This window comes from Patagioenas fasciata, chromosome 1 (genome assembly GCF_037038585.1).
Source record: "Patagioenas fasciata isolate bPatFas1 chromosome 1, bPatFas1.hap1, whole genome shotgun sequence".
In the NCBI taxonomy this organism is placed as follows: domain Eukaryota; kingdom Metazoa; phylum Chordata; class Aves; order Columbiformes; family Columbidae; genus Patagioenas; species Patagioenas fasciata.
Genome location: NC_092520.1, coordinates 85,175,553 through 85,188,541, shown reverse-complemented (window position 1 = coordinate 85,188,541; position 12,989 = coordinate 85,175,553). Strand labels below are relative to the sequence as shown.

At 43.4% G+C, this 12,989-nt stretch overlaps 1 protein-coding gene across 18 annotated transcripts in view; it reads left to right on the top strand.

The window, feature by feature from the left end:
- Positions 1 to 12,989, top strand: part of GJA8 (gap junction protein alpha 8) — a 46,749-nt gene that overhangs the window by 19,906 nt on the left and 13,854 nt on the right. For 14 of the 18 annotated variants that reach the window (XM_065862734.2, XM_071809914.1, XM_065862735.2 and 11 more), the window contains one exon: positions 9,407 to 9,558. The exons of 3 other annotated variants lie outside the window; for them this stretch is intronic. The gene's annotated coding sequence lies outside the window, so the exon portion shown is untranslated. Of the gene's footprint in view, positions 1 to 9,406; positions 9,559 to 12,289; positions 12,442 to 12,989 lie in introns of those variants that run through there. One more of the 18 variants, XM_065862747.2, reaches the window with a different exon arrangement.

The window sequence follows — 12,989 nt, the reverse complement described above, 5'->3', positions numbered from 1 at the left end:
AGAAAAGGAAAGAAAAGGAAAGGAAAGGAAAGAAAAGGAAAGGAAAGAGAAAAGGAAAGAAAAGGAAAGAAAAGAAAAGGAAAGGAAAGAGAAAAGGAAAGAAAAGAAAAGGAAAGAAAAGAAAAGGAAAGGAAAGAGAAAAGGAAAGAAAAGGAAAGAAAAGAAAAGGAAAGGAAAGAGAAAAGGAAAGAAAAGGAAAGGAAAGGAAAAAGAAAAGAAAAAAAAAGAAAGGAAAGGAAAGAAAAGAAAAGAAAAGAGAAGAGACAAAAGAAAAGGCAGGACATGAGGGTAGTGGAATGGGGAAGTTATTCTGCTATGATAATTCTACCAGACTTGGACATCTTTCTTTAGCTTCTGCTGTATCTTGCTAAAAATGAGGCTAGTTAGCAGCAGATGTGAATGCAACAACTGACAGAGGAATGACAGAAGCTATGAGAAATGCATGAATTAAATAGATTCTCTTACAGTTTCTTTTGGGGGGGGGGGGTGCTTAGAAATAGCAGTTTTCAAACTGTGGCCTACTGCTTGCTTATGTCATTCTCAAGATTCCGTGATTCTGTGTCAAGTGATTGGGGTGCTGTGAAAGGTGAGAGGAGGGTGCAGTAAGCAAGATGCATGATGTGTCATCAATCAGAAAAAGGAGAGGACTTGGGGAATTGGTTACTGAAGCTGCTGAGGGATGCTGGTTTAGCTGGGAGGAAAGACATTGCTTAGGTGTAGATGCTAATGTTGCAGAAGTGGGGATGGGGATTTGTGTTGCTAAGAATAAATGGGTTTATGGAAAGGATACTGATAGTTATTTGGTAACCAGAAGCTTAAATGATCAAAGAGTTTAGTAAGCCCTTCTGACTTTGCCTTGCCCTTCCAAAAATATATCATGGCTGTGTGGAAGGTCACCTCCCATCCCTTCTTAGACGTTAATCACCCCCTTCAATATAGGTGGCCTATCAGATTGCATAGGCTGGGTAAACACTGCGATATATGAGAGCACATTTGCTGAGCTGCAGGACCTAAAGGTAAGGTCGATATCTGGAAAGACAAGATATTTGTGAGGAGAGGCAGGATTCCTGCTCTGTTCAGCTGCTTGCCCTCAAAATGGAAGGAGAAAGCATTTCAAATTCCAGAAATCTTTGTAGGCTCCAGGCTATAAACAGGCTCTTCCTGTATGAAGCAATGAGTATCTAACAGTAATAAAAATATGTCTGTTTTTCTGTACAGGCTTGATGCTACTGGGATTTGTTTTTGTGAGGGGGATGAAGCCCATTAGTCAAAGGGGAGTGGAGTACCCAGTACTACTGGTGTGGATCATCTAAGAAGGTGATCTTGAAGACAGAGTCATGTGGTAAAGAAGAAATGAAAGTCCAGTCAAGCTGAAGCAGAGGGAAACAGAAAGGGGAAGGAGTCAAAAACAAAAAGAAAGATGGAAAGAGGAAGAAAATAATCGGGGAGAGGTGGAAGAAGTGTTGACAGTAGTTTGTACAATGGAGAAATGTCCCAGCCTTTTAATACACTCTGTAAATACTGTATTTTTTCAGCTATCTAGGCTGAGGGCATGGGCAAGTACAAAAATGATGGATTCCCAAGTCCTGCTGCTCTCTCCAAACTCAATGAGAGCAGAATTTATCCCCTAGATAGCTATCCTGAATTCTTATTGGGGGGCTGTGGCTCTATCATGGTCTGGATCCTCTATATCAGGTCTCTGAGTAAGTCTATACTCCCAGAAGTAATGTGAAGGAAGATATGATGGAAGGAATGTATTTACCATATTTTACTTTGTGGATCACCATGCAAGTGCCACATGCGGTAGTCGTGGATGGTCTGTTTATCCCCACCTCTCTTGCTAGCTTGAATGCAGCTTGGGTCTCTGCAGCCATTCTTGGCATATGGGCAATAAAAATCTTCATGAGGCCACAGCTTTGGGTGCAGGGTATGCAGGGTGTTGATGTTTGGAACTGCTTATAAGACACTGCTCTATATTTCCTGGTCTTGATGAACAGACCAAAGTGAAGGTTACTAATAGTTTAATATCCAGTAGAATGTTGCAAGGGCTGGTGTTTCTGACAGCAATGACTACTGATTCACCCTGAAATCACATCTCTCCTCCTGGTCAGAAACACCAAGCCTGAGCAGCTGGAGTGTGGTAGCACCCTCTCTGGTGTCTGGTCAGACATGGATGGGCAAACTGCTTGGACGATGCAGGAAACCAAAGTGTCCCTCACAGCTAAAGTGAAATCTTCAAGGAGGTGGGTTGTTCTCACATTAGTCAGCTATGACAGTGGGGGAAAATGCCTCCCTGGGAAGGATCTGTGTTACTTGGACCCTTTGTTTACACTGAGCAAAGCTATTGGACGTCAGACCTTCTCATACAGTGATCCTACAAGGAAACGGGAAAGATCAGACATTCCTGTAGGCACAGACTACTGGGACTCTGCCCCAGATGGGAAATCTGCACAGTGAGATGCCAGATCCATGAACCCTTCTGCTCCCTGAGATGGAACAACCCACCATTTTTCCTCATGAATCTCACCAGCCAAGGGTTTTGCTTCACCTCATTCATTAGCCAGCCAATGCTAGTGTAATTAGGGGTTAAGTAGGTTAATATTCAAAAATCCCTTGGAAGTAAAGGAATCCATATATTTGCCTATTTGCAATTTGTGTAATTTGTGTGCTGCCCCTGAGGCAACCAGGCATGGGAATGCAACACCATATTTGTGTATTTAACAACTGAAAAGAAGTGATAAGAGGTTTGCATTTACAATAGTATTAAGAAAAGCTTTGACTGTCTCACCTCCTGTTTCACCTTCCCTGTTGCATGCTATGCATCTTCCTAGTGCCCAGTTCTGCAAAAGCAGAAAGCCGGTATTTTAGTGTTCATTGAGACTAATTCCTCTGGTGCAGGATGAGGTTAAGCACGTGCATAAGCTTTGCCAGATCAGGGACTTGCACTACAGATAACTCTGAGAACAACTTATTCACATTCCTATATTTTCATGAGAAATGTTATATCTCTGAAAGATGAAATCCCAGCAGTAGTTTGAGAATTGTAAGTCACTTGTGTATGTACCTGCCAGAAAGGAAGACTACCATTTCTTAATTGAAGGACCACTTGTAGTAGACACTATAGAAACAAAGTTACAGTATTGCATGGTGATTTTAACCTTAAAGCACTTGCAATCAAATTACACAAGGTAGGCTCAGCCAGGAACAGACAGTGCTGGTATAGTGCTTTTAGGGATTTTTGTTGTTGCAGTTCCTTGCAATACAGACATTAGAACTTCACAGGAAACATGTTGGCCTTCCTAATGGATGGAGACGTATAATGGTAAAGGGGACTAAGCATTGCAAAGTTGGTCATTTGTGGCTGTATAGTATTGAACTCTACTATCAATGATTTGAAAGACAACAAAGTAGTCACCGATAAGTCAGAATGACTCAAAAACCAGTAAGCTAGCAAAAAACCCAAACATTACTGCTATAGCCTGGATGACTCAGAGAGATGGGGCCAAGCATAACATTAGCTGCTGTAAGTCACATGTCAAAGCATAAGGAATACAGGCTATGCTTATCAGCTGGCAAGATTGTCTCGGGAAGCAACAACAGGGAAGAAGTGGGGCTTGGAGCGTCTCACTGGCTGACGACAAAATTCCAGGATGATGCTGTAGCTGGGGGAACACATGCAGCTTTCAGTAAATAACTTCAAGATGAATAGCTCTAGGAGAGGCTGAGTGCGTGTGTCATTTAGCACTAACATGGTCACTTCCCATGTACTCTCTTTAGTGCTTTTGTTGGTGGTTCCTGGATGGGAGAGGTTTCAGGGACAATGCCCGAGGGTGTTAAAGAATTGGAAGCATGCCTTTCAGTGAAAGAGGTCAAAGAGTTGAAGGGAAAAGGGAAAGCTGAAGGCTAACTTTTTTCAGTGTCTATACATGGGGAACAAACTTTCTATGGTCTAGTAGACAGAAGGGTAATAAGATCCCAAACCTGGAATTTGAAACTGGGGAAAAAAAAAAAAGTCTCATGAAAAAGAGTGCTATTTTTCTAACATTGTTTGTAATTAACCACTAGAAAAACTCACTGAGGATTGTGGAGGATCCTCCACATGACGCTTTTAAATTGTGGCTGTATTCTTGTCAGAAAGTAGACCCTCGCAGAGGCGGGAAGGATTTCTGTCAAATCTTCTGACCCAAGTTTTCGAAGGTGTGGGTCTAGATGATCACAGCAGTTCTTTCTGACATTACAGGCAGAGGTTTGCTCACTGTTGGCAGCTATGGGGTTGAAAGTTGGGATCTCAGGGCAAAAACAGAAGGCAGCCCCCCCTCCACCTAAGGCCTTACTTCTTTTTATCCTGCCCTGTGGAAACAGCCAAACCATAGGTTTAGGTTATGATTGGACTCGGTGATCCTGAGGGTCTCTTCCAACCAAAATTATTCTATGGTTCTATGATTCCATATCACTCCCCCGCTTTAAGTTTCAAATGCTACTGCTCCAGTAAGCAGCATTGCTCCCCCTTCATTCCAGTTTCCCATGTAATCATCTAACCTGTTCCCACTCTGTGACATTTGCAGCCACCTGCACCACTGAAAGATCACTGAGGATGGTGGAGGTGAGCATCAACATTTCAAAGATGAGCTGCTGCCACCCCCACCCTGCTACCAGCCCCTCATCCCAGAGCATTGTTGCACTCTCTGTGGTGGCACCCATGGGTCTGGCCGTCTGGTTGTACAGGGTGGGAGAAGTCAGAATCCACGGTGGGAGCAACCAGGCACCATCTTCACTGGGAGAAGAGGGTATGGGCTAGGTGCAGGCCTCTCACCTGAACTCAGAGTCTTTGATTCACCTTTTTATTGGATCATGTTGCGGTAACATCCCAAAGCAAATGAGGCTTCATTAGTGTCCACTGAGGTGTTCAGTGATAAGAGGTATTAATTGTCATTTATCAGTGTTGCTTTAATTCTCCTCTGGCCAAGCCAAGGCATTCCCTTGCATACCATCATCTATGGCTTTGTCATGTATTTTAAACTTTAAACCTCAAACCTCCTCCTGTATTTCTGGGCCAAACAAGAATTAGTTCTTTTCCTTCCCTCCCTCAAATGGACATTTTATATTTTTTTTTGTGGAAAAACTATAATCCCATGATGCCAGGGTTTGGCTTCATTTCTTACCTTATTCCCTGCAGACTCAAACTGTGGCAGAGGCCAAGAGTGCACATGTGAAAGAGTCGGTGGTGCAATGTATCATTAGAAACTTCTGAGACCAGCATTGGGAAGATGAGCACTGACATGGATGGAGGTTGGGGTGATATTAATATTAATAGGCACCAGCAGAGGTTCTGAGCCTTTGCATGCAGCCGGTATGAGCAGGTACTTTCTGTAACCACACTTCCTAGGAAACACAATGGCCACTTGTGGGCCAGCCCTACTCCAATGCAATGGAAGAAAGCCAGGCTGGCCAGCGTCTCCCCTGCGGCACAGGAGAACCAGCTGGGTGGAGCGGGGAGAGGGATGTAAGCGGGTGAGGAGCTGGGGATGTGACCGCCGAGGCTGTGCGGGGTGGGAAGCTTTTCCTCTTGTGATTTCACCTGGACTGTGTGCCAACCTCAGCACACAATGTTATCACTGCAAGCCAGCACATGGTTGGGATGGCTGTGCTCACACAGTTGGGCCCCAGGAGATTTTCTCCAGTCCTTATAGCTTTTGGGCTTTTGTGGTTCTCTCCAGAAACATGCTATGACTCTGTTCCCTGGGTTTGTTTCCAGTGGCACCAGGACTGCCTCTGCTCTGCCACCAAGGTGGATATCTAGTTATGAGGAGTAAACGTGAAGGGTTTTGTCAGGAACTGAAGCAGGGACCTCCGCTCTACCCCATTCCTCTCTGGCAACCTGCACTGCTCTTGTCTATTTCCTTGTTGAAGGCTTACTGCTCTACAAAACACCCGGGTTGATGACTCAAAAGGAACACTTGGTCCCTGCTGCATGGAGACTTTGCTGCTCAGATAGAAACCCTTTCCAAGAAGTCCATTCCCCTTTCTGTAACACACACACAGCCGTTGAAATCATGAGTACTCTCGATAAACACAGTCCTTAGGGCTCAGACTCTGTCTGTGGCAGTAGTTTCCACAGGTCAGGGATGTGTGGTTTGCCTTTTGTGACTGTTAAATATCTTACCTAAAAGGGCAAGTTGAGCCTGGATCATCAGAAGCACTTGGCATTTTCACAGATCTCCTTCCATGGCGGTCTATGGAAGTTTTATCTTCTCTCTAAGGGACACAAGCTAGACTAAATGCTGCCTCTAGAAGTCCCAGCCTGAGCCTGCCCTCTTCCCTGCGCTGGCGGAAAGCCTACATTATTTATTTTGTTCTGTTGTTCCATGAGTAAGACTTGAATTGCTCCTTGCTTGCCCTTTTGCCCAGGCAAGCCCAGGCACGGGCTTTTAATGAAAAGGTCAAAAATTAACATCATTTCTTAATTGCTTGGCAGCCTTTGCTTTTCGCAGGACAGATGTTTTCTAGGAGAGTTCCAGGTTTTCCATGCTTTGACAGGATAGACATTACATTTAAGGAGTGTAACAGCACTGGACTAGTTTGCAGGAAATGAAGTAGTTTCAACCTTTGACATGTGAGATCCATCAGCAACTAAAGTCTTTGTCATCAGGGAGACCTGTTAATGCCAGTGTCAATTTCCAGCTGAATCAAAATCTACTCATAGGACAGTCACAAGGCTTTTGACAACTATGACAATGTATGTGGCAAATAGCATCCAAGAGAATTCGCATTTCTTTGGTCTCTTCTGGCTATTTGATTGATGGCTGGTTGTTCCATAAGTGTAGGTTTGCTGATAGTTTGCCAGAATTGTCATTTGTACTTCAATAAATAGAGTTGAAACAGCACAGTAACAACGACCAGGAGGTTGCTGGCACCCTCGTGCTGGACAGATACGAGTCTGCTACAGGCAGCTCAAGTGCTGAGGCGTGATACCCTTTGAAACAAAAGCACTTAGGTGCTTTGTGGGGCATCGTCTGTATTAAGCTTGAAGGAGGCACAATCTACGTCCAAGTTGCCTGTGAGCTGTCCTTTGGCACATGTGGTTTGTGGTCTGGAAATGTCTTTTAATGCCTTGTTTTCTGCTGAGTGTTCTTGCTATTCTCATTCTGCTTTGCAGTAATTCTAGTCTTCTCGCTTCACATTTACTTCTCACATGGTCTTGCCTGTGTCCCTCAAGCTGCTTCCCTTATAGGGATAGGAAAGATAGGTGCTGTCTTTCCAGGACTGGGAGATGAGACATTGCTCTTGGATGGGACCAGATTTTGAAATGCATGAGCAAGAATCCTCAGGATGATGCTGTGTTATTGCCACTTGTGCCTTCTGGGCTACCTTGCAGATCATAAATTATTTTGGGGAGCTGGACTAGAGATAAGCCAATTTAAGCCCTTACATAGTAGTAGCCCTTGTGTAGATCTGAGATCCTGGGAGGTACCTTCTTTGTTCAAGTTGGCGGGTAGTGATTAAAACAAGCTGACTTTTGAACCAGAAAACAAGCAATCTTTTTCTAATTTGCTGAATTAGGGGTCATGTACATCCAAGGATTGCGTTTGCCCTGTCGAGCACAATGTTGCAGTGTGAGCATTTGCAGCTCCTCAGGTACCTCGAGCTCAGAGGTCTCTGCAGGGGGAGTCACTGCTTCCTGGGACAAAGCTCCCCATAGCAGAGCTACAGCTGATCTTGCGGATGTGCAAGACGTGACCTTCCTTGTTCTAAAGCAAAACCTTTCTGTGTTTGCTCATCTCACTGTGCCATCAGGAGTGCTCTAGATCAGCAGCCCTCTTTTTCATGATTCATCCCTCTCCTAGTGACATTTGCAAAACGTTTGATGTTTTCTTCTTGGTTATTGACTGAAGATATCCTGATGCCAAACACCCTCCAGGATCTTGGTACAAACATGCTATAAACAAAAAAATCACTTCTAGTTCTCAGTTATATTTCGACACCAATCTGATAGGTCATTTATAGTCTTTTCAATGACTCCTATCTTTTTTATGTCAAGCAAGTTCTTTAATCAAATTGCCATGTGGTAGAAGGGAAACTGCCTTCCAGGATTTCAGTTATATTGTACCAGCTTTGTTATACTTAATGGTATGTGCAATTTCCTCAGAGAAAAGCATTAGCACAGTTCAAGGGGGTGAATTTTCTATAAACCCATGGTGATTGCCCCTAGTTATATTTCTCTCCTTTTATTCCCTGTGTTCTGTGTTAGCCACTTCATTATTTAGTTTAGGACTGAGATCCTATCGCAGGTCTGTAGCTACCTGTGAGTAATTACAGTTATGAGATAATTATAAAATAATTATGCTCTCCTACATTGTCTTTACAAAATGCCAGACTATGGGTTTTCTTCTTTTCTTCCAGGACTTTACCCATTGCACCAAGAAATACAGAAAATCAACGTAAATAGTGTAGAGACATCCTGTGTAGCTTATTTAAAAAACTAAAAAAGAAAGAAAAAAAAAAGAAAAAAAAAAGAAAAAAAAAAAAAGAAAAAAAAAGGAACATTTCAGTGCAAGGCATCCTATCCAGCTGATTTTAAATGCCTGATTTTAGTAGGTGGTATTAATTCCTCTGAGATACTACAAAAATATACATGTCATCAAGAATGTCTTTATCATCAACTTTCTTTTTTCCCTGCAGTAGAAGTATTTATTGATTTCATTTTTCTTGTCTGCATTATTATTGAATAATCTAACATTTCCTTCTGATAACAGATCAATATCTTGATTAAGACTAATTTTGTTCTTAATTTACTTTTAAAAAAATAGCTTGGTCAGTCTTTTTTCCCCCTTTTGCTTCCAACATTTTTTAAAATTATTCCTATCTTCTAATTTATCATCCTCTCTCCTCTATAATTGTTTGCTATATGTTTTACTTAAAGCCACTCCCGTTTCCATTTTAACCTGGTTGTGTTTTTTTTTTTTTTCAGTTACATTACCAAGGAGTTGTATATTTTTGGTGCCTAGTAAAAAAATTTAAAGCAGTTCTGAATTACTATTTATATTTTCTTATTTAAATCCCTTCTTGGTGTTGATTTAGTCCAGAATTCTACTCAGGACTAGGAAACAGGACTTTTTAAAGCATCATGTCTTTCAAAGCATTGCTTTACCACTTTAGACCTTCTTCTGCTTCCTAGAACAGTGCAGTAAACTGGGGATTAGTAAACCTGCTACCAGCCTCTCATTTCTACCATCACTGTACCCATCTGGATGAGGTGAAATACAGGTTTTGTTCATTCTGCATTTATGATTTGCAAAAGGGGAAAGCTATTTAGAACATTTAGAAATCCCCAAGGTTGTTTTTGAGTCAGCAACATCAGTATGTGTTCAACTAAGCAATAATTTATGTTTATTTTTTTTTTGTTTAGTGCTCAAACAAACCAGCACTCCCATGTTCCAGTGTTACTCACTTTTCTGTCGCAGACCCAAATCATCAATCCAGCTACTGGAACAGCAGCTCACAGATACTGAATATTGTTAACTAGAGAATTACAATTCAAAATCACAGACAAGCGAGCAGGTAATACTTTTTCTTTTTACCCCACTTCTGTCCACTCAGTCTTTCTTAGGGCTATAGCCATTGATTTTAACATTCAGTCATACAAACGATCCCAGCGTCTTTTCCAATGTCTTACAGCTGTAGTCCCACGGTGGGCAAAGCCTTCATGAATATAAAATGGAAAGGGATGCCACAGCTAAAGAGGATGTATTAGAATGGACTTCTATATTGTGCTTTTGTAAAAGAAGGCACATTTTTAAAAGGAAGAGCCAGCACTTGACCTGATACGCAGCAGAGGGATTAGAAATCCACCAAACCTGCTGCACCCTGGGCCAAAGCAGGGTGGCCAACAGAAATATTAGAGTTCACGTCCTTGCTTCTGTAGTAATAGCTGCTTTCATTATGACAGTGTTTATCAATCAGACAAGAATGGGGCCTTGTAGCACAGGACATATGGAGGGGTCACTGACAGTTGTTATGCCAAGGTGGGACTTGCCGTAGAAGCAGCTGCTGAAAGTTTTGCCAGGTCTGACCTCTCAGGACAGAGGACCCCCAAAGAGCCTTAATGTTTCTCTTACAAGCATCCTGACAGTGCTTTAAACCATATTGCTGTTAAGAATATAATATTCAATGAGCAGTAATGGGACTTCAAGGGATTGAAGTTTGCTGTAAATAATGATGGAAAAAAAAAAACAGACCAAAACCAGGTCTCTCCAAATTGGAAGCCTTTCAGCCCCACCACCTATGTTTTCTGGTAGGTCTATACATAGATAGCTGGGTACAGGGAGGCAGAGACTGTTTATTAGTTTGAGGCCAGGTCATCTCATCACCTTTGGGTGGGTGATTTATCTATGGATGGGTTATCTTCTTGATCAGGAAAAGAGAACGACTGGCTCAACAGCTTCCAAGTTCAATAACCTCCTTTTCTTAATAAATTGCTGAGGCATGAGAGGTTTCCGTTCCTTGCTGGCATCTTTATGCTGTGCCCAGAGAAACAATCATATCAGGCTCAGGAAGGCAAATGACTGAAAGGGCAGGGAAACAGGAACCGTCCCCACGGATGTCCTCCCCAGAGAGGCTGGGAACAGGCTCTGCTGTGGGAAATAAGAAACTGAGGTCAGCCAAAGTGCGTGGCAGGTATGCACATCTCTCAGGACTGGAAGAACAGATAATGGCCTGTTTTGCATGCCCATCACTCCCCTGTCCTGCTTGTGAGCTCTCTTGGGCCACCTCCACACGTTGTATGCACAGCAGACCTCCATCACGTCATTCTGCCGTGTGGAAATGAAGGCAGGGAGATAAAGGTGGAGAGTGGGTGGTGACAAGGCTCCTGAGAGCCCTGAGCCTACCACTCAGCAAGGCAGGCCTTGGTGGTGCTAGAAGAGCCCAGAAGAAGGGAGAAAAGGGAAGGGAATGAGCTCTCATCAGAAACTGGACGGCAACAAACCTCATGGACAGTGAGATAACATGGCTTGTTTCCAGACATACTCGCTTGTTCAGATCTTTCAGAAGCTTTGTCGTTGTCCCTGAGGATGTTAAGAGATTGCACAAAAGTCTTGATAAAACAAACATATGGAGATCCACTCAAGAGGCTGGGAGATATTATTAGCCTCTCTTTTACTGGCAGGCCTGCAGCAATTAATTGTTACCAGAAGTATTATGAGGTGGTTGTCACTGCTTTCCCTGGGTCCACTTCACATCGTCCAGATTGGCTGTAAGCAACATGTTCTCTAACTGGTCTGACACCTCACAGCTCCTGAAGCAGTTGATCCATTTCTCTGCAGAGGATCTCAATAGTGGTGGAAGAGCCATCATCTAGAATATATGCCAAAGGGAAATTTGAGTCCATGGACCACCTAAGAATGCAGCTTGCCTGTATTCTCACATCTTCTCAGTGATGTCCTCCAGCTGATGTGCTCCACCTCCATGTCCGACCAGGTGGTAGATTCCAGGTAGAGGGCAGAGAAAGGGACAGGTATATGTGCAGGACAGGAGGGTATATGGGGACCTAGGAAATGCATGTTGTACATGATGGCTCCATAATACATGTGCTACACCTTGCCTACAAGCTCTGGGCCCTTTCCCAGTGCACCTCTTCAGAAATAGCACCTGTGCTGCCACAAAAGCTTGGATTTTCTAACTAGGACACTGTTGTAAAGGTCTGCATTTCTAATAACAGCCTGGTCAAGTTTTAAGTGAAATTATTCTGATCCATGACATCATGCGTCTAAAAGAGGATTCTTCTTTTCCTAGCCCTGTTTGTTTTGCTACTGCAATACCATAGCGCCTATTCTTGACATGTGCGAGTTCACCCCCTTTGCCTTGCATGTTCTTTGTAAGTTTAGTGCAGTTTTTATTACTAACCATGCTGTTATTAAAGGGAAAATCATGGAGGTCAGCTGGTACACATAAGAAATATTTGCTGGATAAGGGATGCAGATTCAAGTGAAAATAAAGATTATACTAGAAAGAGTGCTTTGTCAAGAAAGGTTACACTGCCTCTATGGGTAAAATCAATGACATAAAAATGACCTTCATGTTAGTTTAGCTCCATCTGTTTAACTGTTGTAAAAGTACTATTAAAGATCGTATTCACAATAGGTGTTACTGCATCAACTGCAACTTTGCGGTGTTTACTTTGGTGTAGTTTTGTGTTTTGCAGAAAAAGTTCAAGAAATGAGGGAAGAGAAAGGCAAGGTTTATGCACAGCGTAATAGGCACAATGTGCCTTCTCCTTTCTCACTTATCATCTCTGGGTCACCCCTGGTGCTGCTCAGAGCATGAATGAGAAAACACCGCCCGCTAGTGGTTTAGGCTGCAGGAGCCCGAGAGGCGGCTGGGCAGCGGCTGCTGCTCCCTGTGCCTGCTTTGCTGATGCTACTCCAGCGACTGCAACGGGACAAGGTGGGTGGCTCTTGTTCCTCCTGCCCTCAGACAGAATCATACAATGTCCTGAGTTGGAAGGGACCCACAAGGATCATTGAGTCCAACTTCTGTAACTCCATGTGACAACCCCACAGTTCACACCATGTGTCTGAGGGTGTTGTCCAGTCCCTTCTTGAACACTGTCAGGCTTGGGGCCGTGACACCTCCCTGGGGAGCCTGTTCCTTATGTCCAACCTAAACCTCCTCTGGCACATTTTCCTGCCATTCCCACAGGTTCTGTCCTTGGTCGTCAGAGAGATCAGCGCCTCCCCATCCTCCTCCTCCTCTTGTGAAGAAGCCATAGACCAATATGAGGTCTCCCCTTAGTCTCCTCCAGGCTGAACAAACCCACAGACTTTAGCCACTCCTCATGTGGCTTCTTCTCTAAAATCAACAGCTCTGGTAAAGGTCAGGGCCGAACTGAGTGAGAAAAGAGGTTCTTACTGGAAGTGCTGCAGGTTGTTTGCACCCTATTTTTCATGTTTAGTGTCAATGTCCAGAGGAAACACTCTAAATAAGCTACGGCA